Here is a 14419-nt window from a genome sequence, read left to right as displayed (position 1 = left end):
TTTTTTAAAGATTTATTTATTTTATGTATGTGAGTACACTCATTCTCTTTAGACACACCAGGAGAGGACATTATCCCATTGCAGATGGTTGTGAACCACCATGTGGTTGCTGGGAATTGAACTCAGGACCACTGGAAGAGCAGTCAGTGCTCTTCAACTCTGAGCCATCATCTCTCCAGCCCTCGTCTCAACCTCTTTACATCTTATTTGCTGGGACATCATCTCACACAGAACTTGGAGCCTACTGATGCAGGTAGACTGGTTGGTCAGCAAGTCCTAGGGATCATCCTCTCTCCACATCCCTTGTACTGGGATCGCATGCGCATGCTGCTACCCCCAGCTTTATTATTATTGTTGTTGTTATTGTTACAAAGTTTTACTAGGAATTTTTATTATACACATATGAGTGTTTTGTTTCCACCATGTTTGTGCCTGGTGCCTGTGGGGCCAGAAGAGGGTGTGTGTATGCTGATAATCAATGCCGAGTCTGGGACAGCAGCTAGTGCTTTCAACTATTGAGCTGTGTAGGCCAGGCTGGCCTCGAACTCAGAGATCAACCTGCTCCTGCCTCCTCCTGCCTGTTTTTAGGTCCTCTCCTCAAGTCCTCCCACCCACCCAGGGGATCCCAGGGATTGAACTTGGGTCCTCATGCTTGATAGCAACTACTTTATTAACTGAGCCGTTTTCTCAGCTTTGGTTTTTTGTTTGTTTGTTTTTGTTTTTTGGGTTTTTTGTGTGTTTTGACTTAACTTCGACTTAAACTGATGAACCACGTTAGGGGTTGAGAGTATTTGTTTAATCAAAGACTTTCTGCATCTATTCTTTTTTTCTTTCAAGTAATTTGTAATTAACTCCAACACCCTATGATAAGATATCTTTTTGTTTCTGATTGGAATATTACAACACAAAGAACTCTCTAGAAACTGGGAGATGGTGTTACACTCCTTTAATCCCAGCACTCAGGAGGCAGGGTCAGGCAGATCTCTGTGAGTTCCAGGCCAGCCTGGTCTGCAGAGCTAGTTCCAGGACAGCCAGGGCTACACAGAGAAACCCTGTCTCCTAAAACCAAGAAATAAAGGAAAAAAAAAAAAAGAATTCTCTAGAAGAGAGATTTGGGCTGGGCACACTTGGACTTGACAATGGCCTCCATGATTTTCTCAAAGATGTTTTAGTTTTTATGCCTTTTCTTGATTTATATTTCTCTCTTTCCAGTGATGGAAGGAATTGTTATTTTTATGTTCAAAGCCATCTCAAGGTGGTAAACACGTTACATTATTTCATCTTAATTTGAGTTACTAGTCTTCTTACTAATGTTTAATCACTCAAAACAGGTCGTAAAAGACTGGCCACAAATCCTCGACCCTGGTTGCTTGCTCCATCCTTTCTGATGTTCCATTTTCCCTTTCTTGTCAGCTGTTGTGTGAATTACATGACTTTTTCACAGAAAGCAGGATTGTTAAGAATTAACGTGGCTACCTCTGGTGCAGTGGCAGACTTCCCCTTCCAGGTTCCAGCTGGGCCAGTGAAACATGTCTGCCCCTTCCTGCCTTCTATGGGAATCAGCGTTTTAATTCCTATTTTTTTCTGTAGTATCTTTTTTATCATCACAATTAGTAATGCTCTTGTTCTCCTGGAGCGGAGAGCCTTGCTTCAGACTCCATCAGGCATTTGAATAAAAATATAGGTTCTGCACCCCCCTGTGAAGACGAAATAATGTAATTTGTTTACCACCTTGAGTTGTTTACCACAGACTGGAAAAATATGTTTTGAATTTTAAAGTGTGAAAAACTAGCTATCAAAAAAGCTCTCCCTCCAAATAAACATGTCTAGAGAACAGAACACAAAACAAAATACTTTATTATGATAAGCCTGGCCAATCAAATATGTTTACCACAGAAACCTTATAAAGGACCCAGATGGCAGCCAGCACTGTGTTCACTTGCCTGTCATTTCAAGCTCCCTTGGGCCTTAGGGACAGGGACATCACCTTCCCTGCCAGCAGACTGCAAACCTTAGGCAACCCTGCTGGCCTAGCTAAACCCAGCTTGTCTTGGGAAGGGGGGTTGGGGTTCACACTTTGTGGTGTTGAGTTGGATCATAAGTGGAGGGTACTTGTGAAATTGAGCCCGAGATCTCTGTGTTTTATTAGTGGCCACTTTCTCTAGTTTGGCTGCCAAGCAGGCTTGTGGGGGTTCTTCCTGGCTCCTGCAGGAGCCCCGGATGAGCATCACATGTGAGGCCCTCAGTGCCCTGTACTATTGTGTAAGTAGAGTATAAACTATGAATCATAATCTGCTGCCTCACGCTCTTCTCATGAAGGAACTGTAAAGCTAAGATGGGAAACTGAAGAACGGATGGAGGCTTCCTCAGTCATGCATACATGGCTTTCAGGATCCTGGGTACCAGAGATGAGTCTGAGCCAGTGCTACCTGAGATATCAGTGGTGGATGTCAACTTCAGGGAATTAGCTGGAGAGGAGTGACCCAGCAGGAAGTAGCTGCTAATTTGAGGAAGGTTTCAGGACTTGGGGACTTTAGGGTTAGAGCAAGCACGTGGGACGGTCAGACTCTGACCATGGAGTCAGATGTGGAAGGGAGTGGATGAGATTTTGGTGAACCGAATGAACTGATCTTTCACTGCTGTGACAAACACTCAAGACATATAATAAAGCAGAGAAAATAAGATTTACTTTAGCTCATGGATTCAGTCCATGGTCAGCCGGTTCCATCACATGGACATCAGATGAGGGTGGACAGCATAACCGGGAGATTGTGGCCAAACCAATTCCTCACCCTCCTGACCTACAGTAGGAAGAGGAGATGAGCCGTGCCCTGCCCCCAGTGACGTACTTCCCTTAACTTGGGACCTACATTTAATAACTCCAAGCAATACTATCGTAATATATATATATATATATATATATATATATATATATATATATCCATCAAGGGATTAACTGTTGATGAAGACAGAACTCTCAGAATCCAATGACTTCTTCCAAACCCATCTGCACCTATAAGGGAACAAAGCCCCATACATGGCACCTGTGCCGAGGGGGTGCATTTTTTTGAAACTCATAGCAATAAGATAAACCTACAGTGTTGAGATAAACATCATTCCAGTTTTCAGACAAAAAGGAGCTTCCAGGTTACACCCACTGAGTGGCACAGCTAAGATGAAGCAAAGTCAAGTGTACAGCCGACTCTCCTGGATACTGCACTAGATACTGCTTTGAAAATGTGCTGGAGCTTCCAGGATGAGTAAGCCTGGAGTCACTGAGTGCCTTGTTTCCTGTTTGTCAGACCTGCTTGAGCCTTGACCTGGCTGTCAGATGGTGGGACCATCTGGTGCCCACCTGAAAGACAGCAGATAGACAGAAACTGCAAGGCTTCTAAGAAGATCCCTAGGAGATGTATCTAGTAGGATGCCTTTCACATTGGAAGGTAGATGCTGTATGGCTGACCTGGGGGGCAGCAGTCATTGCATGGGGTCACGGGAACAAGGGTTTGGTTGGATCTAGGCATCACGGTGTGGAAGAGTACTAGAATCTTCCTGTGGCACCTCCATGGAGGCTGAGAAAAGGGAGGGGCATTAAATTAGCTTCAGTAGAGGCGCCAAAGGCTCCAGCTCTTTCTCCTTTATTTATGTGCCAGTGTGAACATGGCTTCATAAAAAGAGGAACATGTTTGAGGAAAAAAGCCAAGACTGCTTCCACTGGGATGCTGGTTTGGGGTGGGTTGGGGGTGTGAGTGTTGAGTGTTGAGAGGTACAGAGGGCTCGGGAGGGTGGGATGCTGCTCTGCCTCTCTCTGAAGAGGGCCTAGGTTGAACACGGAGGTCTCAACTCAGGTAGGGATAGAGGTAACAGCCTTCAGATTTCAGAGGGAACATCCTGCGTATTGTTTTGGGTATGCATGTAAAAGAGAGACATAAACAAGCCAGAACAGTTCTGGGTAAGCCTAGGTGATGGAAGAAAGTAATTATGGAGACATCATATTCTTCTCTCCATCTAATTAATCTAGAGGGTTCACTTAAAACCTTGTTTTTGAGCAAACATACCAGTGCGCCCTCTGATGAGTTGAGAGAATTCTTTGTAGAGTTTACAGGAATAGTGATTAGTTCTTAGGAACTTAATTGCCACAAGTATCGGTGCCATGGCCCATCTGAGTAGGTAAGGTGACAGTGTTCACTAGGGGACCAGAACCTCGGGGACCTCGCTTACTGCGAGTTCAGAGCACACCTGAGTTATTGTCTCGGGCCTAAAAAGAGCAGTATTTGTTCTTCTCCCAGCAGTCTTAGTTGAGGCAGATTGGCGCTTTATTTATGAGCTGACAGCACGCCATTTGTGGCGGTTTTTTTTTTTTTTTCCTTTGCCTTCAGCCGAGGTGCTTTTTGAACTGGGTTCACTGTTGTCAGAAAGTTATTCACAGGAGTGGTGATGGAGCCTGCTCCGCCCACCTCTGTTCCTTTTCTATTTTGGTGCCATTTGCAACAAAGGAAAGAAGTTAGTAAATTAGTGCAGGCTTGCAGCTCTGGCAGGCTTGCTTCTCAGGTTGTATAAGGGTTTAGACTCATGGGCCCACTCCTGTAGCACCTGGGGGGCGGAAGGAATGGGTCTGAAACTGAGATGTCCTTGGTCAAGGGACTCGAGGTCTTACTAATTTGATTTACACGTTTCATGAAACCCTCTCACTCTCTGGTTGGATTTATAGCTAACCATGTGGCCTGTGTGTTTCAAATTTGTAGATTTTGCATTCATAAACCCAGGCTGTATACTGAATAAAACTTTTGAGTCAAGGGTTGGAAGGAAGGAAATGGATGGCTTGTTATTTCTTGTAAAGCGGAAGGGACAAGGACAGGGTGGGTCTCAGCCTGTACAGGGGAGCAGTAATTGGTATTGACTACCAGGCAGGAATTGTGCCCAGTCAGAGAGGAGCTTCGTCAACCTGCAGTGCCCAGCAGGGCCAGAGCTAGGGGAATGAATGTCCTGACTTCTTATACTACAGAGATAATACCTGTCATTGGTTAAACCCAACTAGAAGCCAAAGGGAACCTCTGGACCCAGACCAGGGTGGGAAGTATTGGACAGACAACCTGGAAAGCCAATAGAGACCCACCACTGTGTCTCCTTTGGGAAACATCTCTGCATATTACTCTGTCTTGCTCTCCCTGCTGGGCCACTCACAAGAGTTCTGAGTAGAAAACATAGCTCCTAATCTTCCTCAGGGATAAGTAGAGGGGCGTCTGGCTTCACAGACGAGACTCTCGTCAGGAATACCACCATCACTTAAGAACTTTCTAGACATTCCCTGGCCCTGTGTTAGAGCAACCTCCTGAATAAACAGCTAGGACCCGTGCTTTAGAAAGCCCCGAGTAGACCCTCTTGCTTGATCAAAATGGAAAACCACCCCTGGAGGCTTATGGACAGAGCCTCACTGGAATGTAAGCTTGGAAATGCCTCATGCATGAATACACTGCTTGCAATTCTGCTGGCCCACAGTCCTCCCTTTCCGGATAGACTGTCTTTAGTAGAAATGGAATCCTGATTACATGCAGACCTTGGGGGAGACAAGGCAAGCAGGCGGGCAGTCAGTCAGTGCAGCCAGGGCCTTTCATTTCCCCCTTCTCCTCTCAGCCAGAGCCATGCAGGGTGGTTCCCGGGCAACCCAGGCTTTGGGAGGTTGTTTTTGAAAAATAGATGCAAACCCGACCCGAGCTGTTGTTGTTTTCCCGGTGCCTGGCAGTGTTTGGTAAACAACTTGATTGCCGGGTCCTGGCCTCCAGGGAACCGCAGCTGCTCTTCCCAGCTCCCTGCAGACTTTTGTACCAAGCAGTGATTGCTTCAGGGGAGAATAAACAGGGAGAACAAAACAAGAAAACATCCCTGTTGTTTTGTTGCTGCCTCTACCTGTTTTTCCCAGAGCTGTTTTGCAACCAAGGGCCCTGGGCTTTGGCTCTTTTGCTTTAAAAAACAAATGAAACTGCAAAACAAAACAAGGCAGGCTCCCATGGGCTTCCTCCCTTCTGCGTGGCTAGACAGTGGCATTTGGAAGTAGCCACAGGACTTGCAAAGCCTTGGAAAGGACTTGCTGACCACTGCCAGGATGCATGCATTTTTAAATATGTAAATGGAAAAGGGAGAAAGCTTCATTCTTTCTAATGACCCCCAGGGTGGTAATCTGGCTTTTCAGATCTCTAGGAAAACAGATTGAATATGGCACAATTAATGTTTGAGCACTTCTAGGCTCTTTCTAAAATATTTTAATGGGCTTTTTAATTTATTGCAGCTCTTGATTAGCAAGTTGGAGCCCTGTTACAGCTGACCTCCTGGGCCTGGGCCACTGTGGGGCTCTAGGGGAGTGGAAGAGAACAATGCCTCTGGGGCTTGCAGCCAAAACTGCCCAGGACTGAGCTCCAAGGGCTTTGGCCCAGGGCTCAGAGAGAAATGCAGTGAGCTGCAGTTACCTGGAGTGTCTAGTAGAAATGGGGTGATGGAGAAGGTCTGCGTGGAGTGCAGGGTTCTGCTTCTGAGGCTGCTACCTCAGTCTGAATGGGCTGCCCCTGGCTTCCATGACTGTCATATTACAGTGTGAGGGAAGAAGAAATGCGCTTGAGAGGGAAGCCTGGTACAGTGGGGTGTGTATGTGTGCACTTGTGTGCAAATGTGTGTCTGCATGAGTGTGTGAGAGCATGTGTGCACACATATACATATATATTTAAGTTTTTGAGTCCTCCCCTTGGCTCTGTGAGTGCATTTGTGTGCCCCTCTCAAGCCCCTCTGCCATTGTAGCATGCCTCTACATACTGAAATCAAAGAACCAACCTTTGAACTAATTTTCTTTTAGCTTGCCATTAATCTCTCAGATTGTCCTTATAAAGAAGTGATAAGTCCCCTTTAGTCTGAAAGGCTCTCTTTTTTCCTTCTGTTTTGAAAGATAGTTTTTCTGGGTATACAATTCTAGGTAGACAGCTTTTGCCTCTGGGCAGTGTTCTGGATAATTTACTTGGATATCTGTCTTTCTACGGTGGCTGTATTTTTTTCTCTCCCCATTTCTGGGGCTCAGAACAGTTAAGTGTTTTTAGTTAGTTCCAGAGCTAAGTGGAGAGTTTCTATGTCGGACGCTCAACAAATCATCTCAAAACCCAACAGAATTGTCCCACAAACCACAGTGGAACTTGGTCTTTTATTTTTGGTTATTCCCAGTTATTCTTCTGCATTTTAAGTGATGCAGGTCAGAGTTGCTGAGTAGAGTCCCAGAGTCCCAGGCTGTGGCTTGACCCACAGGTGACTTGACTGGAAAGCTACCGGAGTCACTTAGGGCCCTGTCTGCACTCTGCTTTGCCAGTCCCTTGCTGCCTAGCCCTAGGTTCTTTTTAGTAGGGATTGGACTTCTATCCCAGTTTCTAATTCCTTCTAAAACTCACTGAAAACAGTTCCTTTAGAAAGGAATCAACTGACCAGAAACTTCCTGTGGTTAACCCCTCCCCATCTGCCGTTCACTGGCGCTATCGTGCCTCTGGGCTTCTGAAATTGTTCTGGAATCAAAGACAAGAGTAACTTTAATCTTCCTTTGCTGCTGCTGTTTCTCCTCCTCTTCCCTCTTCCTCTTGCTCTTCCTCTTGCTCTTCCTCCTCCTCCCCCCCCCTCCTCCTCCTCCTCCTCCTCAACAATTCTGGAATTCTTCTGGGAGGAAAGAAGTGCTTTTGTTTGTGGCAGTGGATGTGCCATAAACCCTGCTGTGTGCTCTGTGTCTGGTGATGGGGGGCTTGACCGAAGCCCCTATGCTTCCTATACTAAAAAGGAGGTTTCCTTGAAGAGAGGTGAAGTGTCTTTCTTCAGCTGTCCCAGCCTGCTTCAGAAGATGGCGTCAGGCTTCAGGATCTGAGATTCTGTATTTGGGAAGTGACTTGATCAAGTCTACATTTCTCAAAATAAACTGGGATTCTCTGGGCCTTGGTATCTATATTAGACATTTTATAATACAATGTTGTGTGTATGGATGTTCTACCTGCATGTGTATTATTATAGATTGCATGTTTGGTGCCTACACAGGCCAGAAGAAGGTGTCATATTCCCTAGAGCTGTGGTTACATAGAATTGTGAGCCACCATGTGCGTGCTAGGACCCAAACTGTGTCTCTGAAAGCCCAGCCAGTCCACTTAACCTCTGAATTGTCTCTCTGGCCCTGTAACACAGATTTTATGAAATGGAAGAAGAACTGTGACGTCCTTGAGACGGTGTTTTCTACCTGGATGACCATCAGTGGCAGCGATATTTTAGGAGATGCTTGTTCATTAATTTTGAGTGATTTGTTGACTTAACATTTATGTGGCAGTGCTTTTCTGGGAGTTTTGAAGGGATGGACAAAGCCTTTATCTCATGGGGCTGATAGTCTAGTGAGGAACACAGGTTGAATAAGTGAGGCAAAGGTTTGGAAATAATGCCAGCAGTTCTTGAGGAGGCAAATTGAACATTATGGTTACAATATTGGTCAGGACAGTCTCTTTATGTGCCTTACACCCATAATACTCAGAGATGAGGAAGACATCCCCTCCCCTTTAAATCCTCCCCCCAATAAGGAGTAGAGTAGTAGGGTTTGAGGGGATTGGACTAATAAGGTCACTAGACCCATGGCTCATTTTGAGCAGAAGGAAGCTCTGCCTTGATAGCAGTGAGGAGGTGAATTGGTAGTTTGAGGCCATATCAGGGAATTTGAGACAGCAGATTATGTAGGACTCTTTAAACTGTGCTTGGATTTTACTCAGAGAATGAGGGACTAGCCTAGCATATGACTTTTTGCTATGTGAGGTAGAGTCCCTAGTTTTGGGAACTTATCTAAATTTGGGAGAATACTTTGAGGGACTCAAGGATATTTGTGCCAACTGGAATACAGGACTTGTCATTTGGTTTTAGTATGGTCTATTGTAGTTACTGTAGCTCCTGTAGTCTCAGGGCCCGCTGTCTGCATTTTGAACAGCTTTCAGTGCTACCATCTCCAAAGGTCAAGAAGATTCAGTCTGGAATACCCTGAGATGGTTTCTCTGGAGTTGGTGCTGTGGTCTGGGGAGGAAGGGAAGCCGCCTGTGGATACCCCGCGAATGCAGTTTGCTACTGAGTGCCAGGTTAACAGTACAAGGGCCTCACGCCAGAGTGGAAGTCTTTCTTACTGCTTGCAACATTCTGCCCACAGCCCAGCTTTGGTGTTGATGACAGTTGGACATAAGAGTGATTCATTTCATAAACCCCTTAATCATGATGTTTAAAGGAGAAGCTAATAGTTGAAGTTCCTTAAAAATAATTATGCTTTATGATAGAGAGGCAAAGAACAGTAGGAGGAGGTAGGTAAGCTCAGGGCTAGAGTCTCAAGATGTTAAAAGGGTCTCTAGGGCCATGCAGTTCAGCAATGACAATTCTGAGGGCAGACCTGAAGCTCCTCAATCAGTACAGTACAGTGTATCTTCTCTCTCAGGGGAAATACCTATGTGAGTGTAATCCTTGCAGAACTCTAGGCCATCTGAAGATGAAAATTGAATTATTTTACATAAAGGATCATAACTTTTTCTCGTATTAGTTTTCTTTCTAAAGATTATTATCATCTCAAATGATTTTAAATCATTAATTTTTAACATTTTTTTGCATGATTTTTTTTCATCCTTTAGCAAAGAGCGGTATCTAACAAGAAAAGGTGCTTTTATATATGTGATTCAAGTTAACATGGTTTCATATTACCCAGACCCTTTCTGATAGGACATAGTGCATTTGAGATTCTGAGCTATTTTAAAAAAATGATAGAATGGCCAGGCAGTGGTGGTGGACACCTTTAATTCCAGTACTTGGGAGGCAGAGGCAGGCAGATTTCTGAGTTCTAGGCCAGCCTGGTCTACAGAGTGAATTCCAGGACAGCGAAAGTTACACAGAGAAACCCTGTCTCAGGAAAAAACAAAAACAAAAACAAGATTTAAAAAAAAAATAATGGCCTATGTAAAGCTTTGAAAGCCAGTTTCCAGCCCCTGCTTGTGAGCCTTGAGCTTGCTGTAGCCACTCTGTCAGAATGGCGTTTCCTCCATCTCTAGAGGGGTGTCTATGTTGTTGTTTGCAAGTTTAAGGAAGTAGTGGTTTTAGAAGTTACATCTTAGTTATGTGTAAAAAATATTCTTGTGTTGCAGCGTCCCAGGAGCTTCTGCTGACTCTCCTGGTTTCCGAGGGAACCCTTTCGGCCATGGTGAGGGCTGTGCTCCCTTCTCTGCCTTGCGGTCAACCATGAGCGGATGGGTGTGATGCCTGCTAGCCTAAAGGGTGAGTGAAAGTTGGTGACTATTCTCTGGAAAGTCACAAGAAAAGAAAAAAACAAGCAAGCAAGCAAGCTAGTGAAGACAGCAGCCCACTGCAGGGAGATTCCCATGTTTTGAGAGCAGGGACACACCATTGTGTTGATCTCATGGTTAAACCCTTTGGGATAATTCTTAGTGAACTCAGAGGAAGGACTAGGGGAGCTTTTCTCGCTCATCTTTCTGGTTCTAATAAGAAGCTGAGGTGTGGGCATTTGAAATGTTGGAACGAATGCACCAGTGTCTGAGTGCTTGCTTTTTGAGTCCTGTCATAACTCCACAGTAACACGAGGCCTGCTGCAGTAAGGCTCTGGTTACTTCATCTTGAGTTCCAGGTTCCTCCTGGACAGCATCCTAGTCCTCAACCCTCACATAATGGGCTCCTGAGAAAGCCAAAGGGTGGAAAGGTTTGATTTCTCGGCAATTCTCCTAAAAATATTTGGGGACTTTTACCACGGTCACCGGCCTCATCAGGTCATTTGGTGTCACGTTCGAAGGAACATGATGCTTTCCTGTCATACATACTTCCCATATTTGATATGATCTACCATGTTCCTCAGAAGCCAGTGCTTCCCCTGTAATAAAGAATAATTGTGACCCGCCCTTACACCCAGTAGCTTATTGAGGGAGATGTTTGTGGAGGAATGTCTGGCATCTTGTGCTAATTTTGTCCCAGAATAGGGCCAATTTATGGGAGCAACTTATTGTCAGATATTTACTGAGGTGCTGAGGACCATTGGCATAAACTCATCTCATGAATGGAACTGTATTTAAAACATGCATCATGGGGAGAAGCATAGTAGGTCAGAGAGATCACATATTCAAACTTCACTAATAATGAACTGACTGGTATATATCTCTTGTCTTTGATTCCCTGTATTCTGTACAAAGTATGTTAATGGGTCAGGTGGTGTCTCTACTAAGAAGGTTCTGGGAGCCTGCTCAAACCCTCTTCATGTACAAACAGCACTGCCAAAGCCCACTCAGTCTGAGCCGGCTGCTGAGGTCCCTGGACTTCTTTACAAGTAGACATAGGAATTGGTCCTCAACTTTTTTCTCTTGTCAGGACATGTCTTCTGGTGATGAGAGTCTCTTGAAAACACTGTCAGGCACCCAGGTGTCGGGGGCAGATGGTTGTAGATTTTACAGCCCGGTAGCATGCTGACAAACCTCTGGTTTCTCCCAGTGTTAGACAAGGCCCACTGCTTAAACTGTCCTGTCCTTCAGAAGCCTGCTGGCTTTCCTGTTTCTTATCAGACTGGCCATACTTTTCAGGGAGAAAATATCATCCTGTTACTGTCTGTGCAGTAGTTTTTCTTTCATTGTCAAGAAGTAGGCAAATAATCAATGCTAAACAAAAGGTGATGATGTCCATGGTACAGTTAAAAAATGCCCAGTGGAGTCATGGGGTGTTAGAGCTCAGTGGGATCATTGTGGGGGTCCCTAGGCAGGTCTGGGGTTCCCTCCCTTATACAGGGTGTCCAGAGCAAGAGCCCTTCGCCAGGCTTTGGTGCATGGCCTATAGATGGGGAGCAGATGGCACACGTTAGGTACACTCACAGGTAGAGTTGAGAATAAAGCTTGAATCTGTCTGGAGAATCCATAGAAATGACTGGAATTCTGAAGTTCTTGAAATGTGACAGAGCCCAGCCTCTTACTTGTCACCCCTGACTTCAGTACTGAGAGTCTGACTCAGTCTCGCTGTCATGAAATTGTTGTATGAAATTGAACAAAACCACATGAATTGGTTTACTGAATACTCGGCTTATTTTTGCTCGTCAATTTCAGTTGTTAAGACTGTCGGAAAAATCAGTCAGAAGGACTGTGATGGAAAATGCTTCTTTGAGGAAAAAGAAAAAAAACAAAAACAAAAACAAAAAAACAAATCAAAAACTACCATGAGGCCCTATTGAATAGCAGTGTTAGCTTGTGTTTCTCAGACTGCAATGAACGTCCCGTGGCTGTGGTTTTAGTAAGAAGTAGAGGCCCTGTGAGCTAGAACTTGTTCTGCTACGTCCGCTGTGCCCTGAGTGTGCTTTGAGGCCCAGTAGAGGATGAATTCTCTGTGATGCGGTGACTTGTCCTGCCTAGGTGCTGCATTAAGCCCTTTCAGAGTCACCTCCTTCATAGTGTTGTGCCTCTTACAGTCTACTGAGTACCCAAAAGATAGCTGATCATTTGGAGTCTTTAGTCTCATCATCAACTCTTGTTCTGAATGAAGCATTTCCTGGAATGTGTCCTTATGGTGAGGCAGGTCAGAGTCACAGGGGTGGGCTGTTCAAATGGCACATCGAAGTGCAGGGGAATGAAACTGAGATAAAAGGTTTGCCCAGAGATCATCAAAGCAGAATTGTTAGGGTCAGAAGATGGGTAATGTCCTGAATCTGGGTTGTCACTGAACAGTGCCTGTGACACAAAGAGAGGCTGTCTGTCTGTGGGCTGTGGTTCTTTAAGACCCCCACTCACCTGGCAAACCTCTGAGTTGGTTCCTGTTTACCTGGTGTGATTGTGAAACATTAGTTGATGTCATTCCCTGTCTGAGGCAGGGAGTGAAGAGGGGCTAAGTCTGTTGCATATTTAATAGGCAGCTAGCCATGGTTATTAATAAATGTGATAATAACAGTCTGGATTTGCATAGTGTTCCTGAGAGGATTGACAGGGATGGCAGAGGTTCTGGCTTGTTTGTCAGGCTGTGCTCTGGCCTTGTACTGTCCCTACCACTAAACTCTCTCCACGTCTGGCCAGACTGTAAGCATAACATGGTGTATGGGTTTTGTTCACATTGTTCATGAGGTTTCTACTTGTTTTTGTTCAGTTTGTCTGTATATTTGTGTATCTCCCTGTCTGTCTTTTTGTCTGTCTGTCTCTGTTTCTTTGAGGCCAGAGGACAACCTCCTGGGTCAGCCTCACACAGGATCCACTTGTTTTTATGAAGCTGGGTCTCTTCCTTGCCTGGAGCTTACAGAAGGGGCTAGTATTGTTGAGTCTGTTTCTATCTTCCTAGAGCTAAGATTACAAGTACAGCTTTTATACGTGGTGGCTGGGGACCTCAACACATGCCCTTATGCTTGCCTTGCACGTGCCTTACCGACTTTGCCATCTTCCTAGTTTCAGTTTCTCTTTGATCTTTCTCATCACATTCTTAACTTTGGTCTTGCAAAGAAGTAGAAACTTGCAAAATACAAATCCGCCTCACTTCAAATCAGGCAAGAGGCTGTGTACTTTGTGAATCTGGGCATCCTTTGCTTTTTAAGTAAAACTTAAGAACAGTCACATTTTTTCCCATTCTGTCCATTCCTCCCTCCCTCCCTCCCTCCCTTTCTTTCTTTCTTTCTTTCGGTTTTTTTNTTTCGAGACAGGGTTTCTCTGTATAGCCCTGGCTGTCCTGGAACTCACTTTGTAGACCAGGCTGGCCTCAAACTCAGAAATCCACCTGCCTCTGCCTCCGGAGTACTGGGATTAAAGGCGTGCACCACCATGCCCGGCTTTCTTTTTTTAATTTGTTTCTTTCACAAATTATTTCGGGAGGGGGTCACAGCCATTCACATTTCAGGAGAAGATGCATGCAGCTTGCCAGAGGTCTGAGAAAGGAATGCAAGCCGACACATCCCTCCCACTCTGGGCCACCTTGGGTTGCAGCATGTCAACTTCGGCCAAGCCACTTGGTTGTGCTTAAACTTCCAGTTTGTGAAATTTTGACTTTGAAAAGTAATTTTAACAATTTAATAAACTATATAATATGTCTTATAAGCTGGAGAGAATGATCTTAAGTATTTTGGTCTCTTTCATAACACAATGAAGCTAATATTGGTAAAAATACAGATCTTCGCTCATGCCATAAAGAGAAGCGAGATTTAATAAGCATTTATAAGCACTGGCAGCTGCCTATCAGATTGTATAACTTGGGCTCCAGCATGCGGAGACAGTGTCAACTTAAATTTTATCTCCCGAGTATTTTCAACACGTTTATTTTGCCTCTCTCTCCAGTCCCTAACCTAATACAAGGAATGTAATTGGTGGAATATTTTCCACATAGCTAATTGGCTAATGGCCAATGATAGAAGCCATTGTCTGGCTTGATGAAGATCAGA

General features: G+C 44.8%; 1 protein-coding gene across 5 annotated transcripts in view; it reads left to right on the top strand.

The window, feature by feature from the left end:
* The window catches only part of Foxp1 (forkhead box P1), a 601333-nt gene that overhangs the window by 80290 nt on the left and 506624 nt on the right, over positions 1 to 14419 (top strand). For 4 of the 5 annotated variants that reach the window (XM_029478349.1, XM_029478348.1, XM_029478347.1 and 1 more), the window contains one exon: positions 10167 to 10296. The gene's annotated coding sequence lies outside the window, so the exon portion shown is untranslated. Of the gene's footprint in view, positions 1 to 10166; positions 10297 to 14419 lie in introns of those variants that run through there. The other variant, XM_029478343.1, reaches the window with a different exon arrangement.

Source organism: Mus caroli, chromosome 6, assembly GCF_900094665.2.
Source record: "Mus caroli chromosome 6, CAROLI_EIJ_v1.1, whole genome shotgun sequence".
Taxonomy (NCBI): domain Eukaryota; kingdom Metazoa; phylum Chordata; class Mammalia; order Rodentia; family Muridae; genus Mus; species Mus caroli.
The sequence above is the reverse complement of the archived record's forward strand: the minus strand, read 5'-3'. Positions and strand labels throughout refer to the sequence as shown.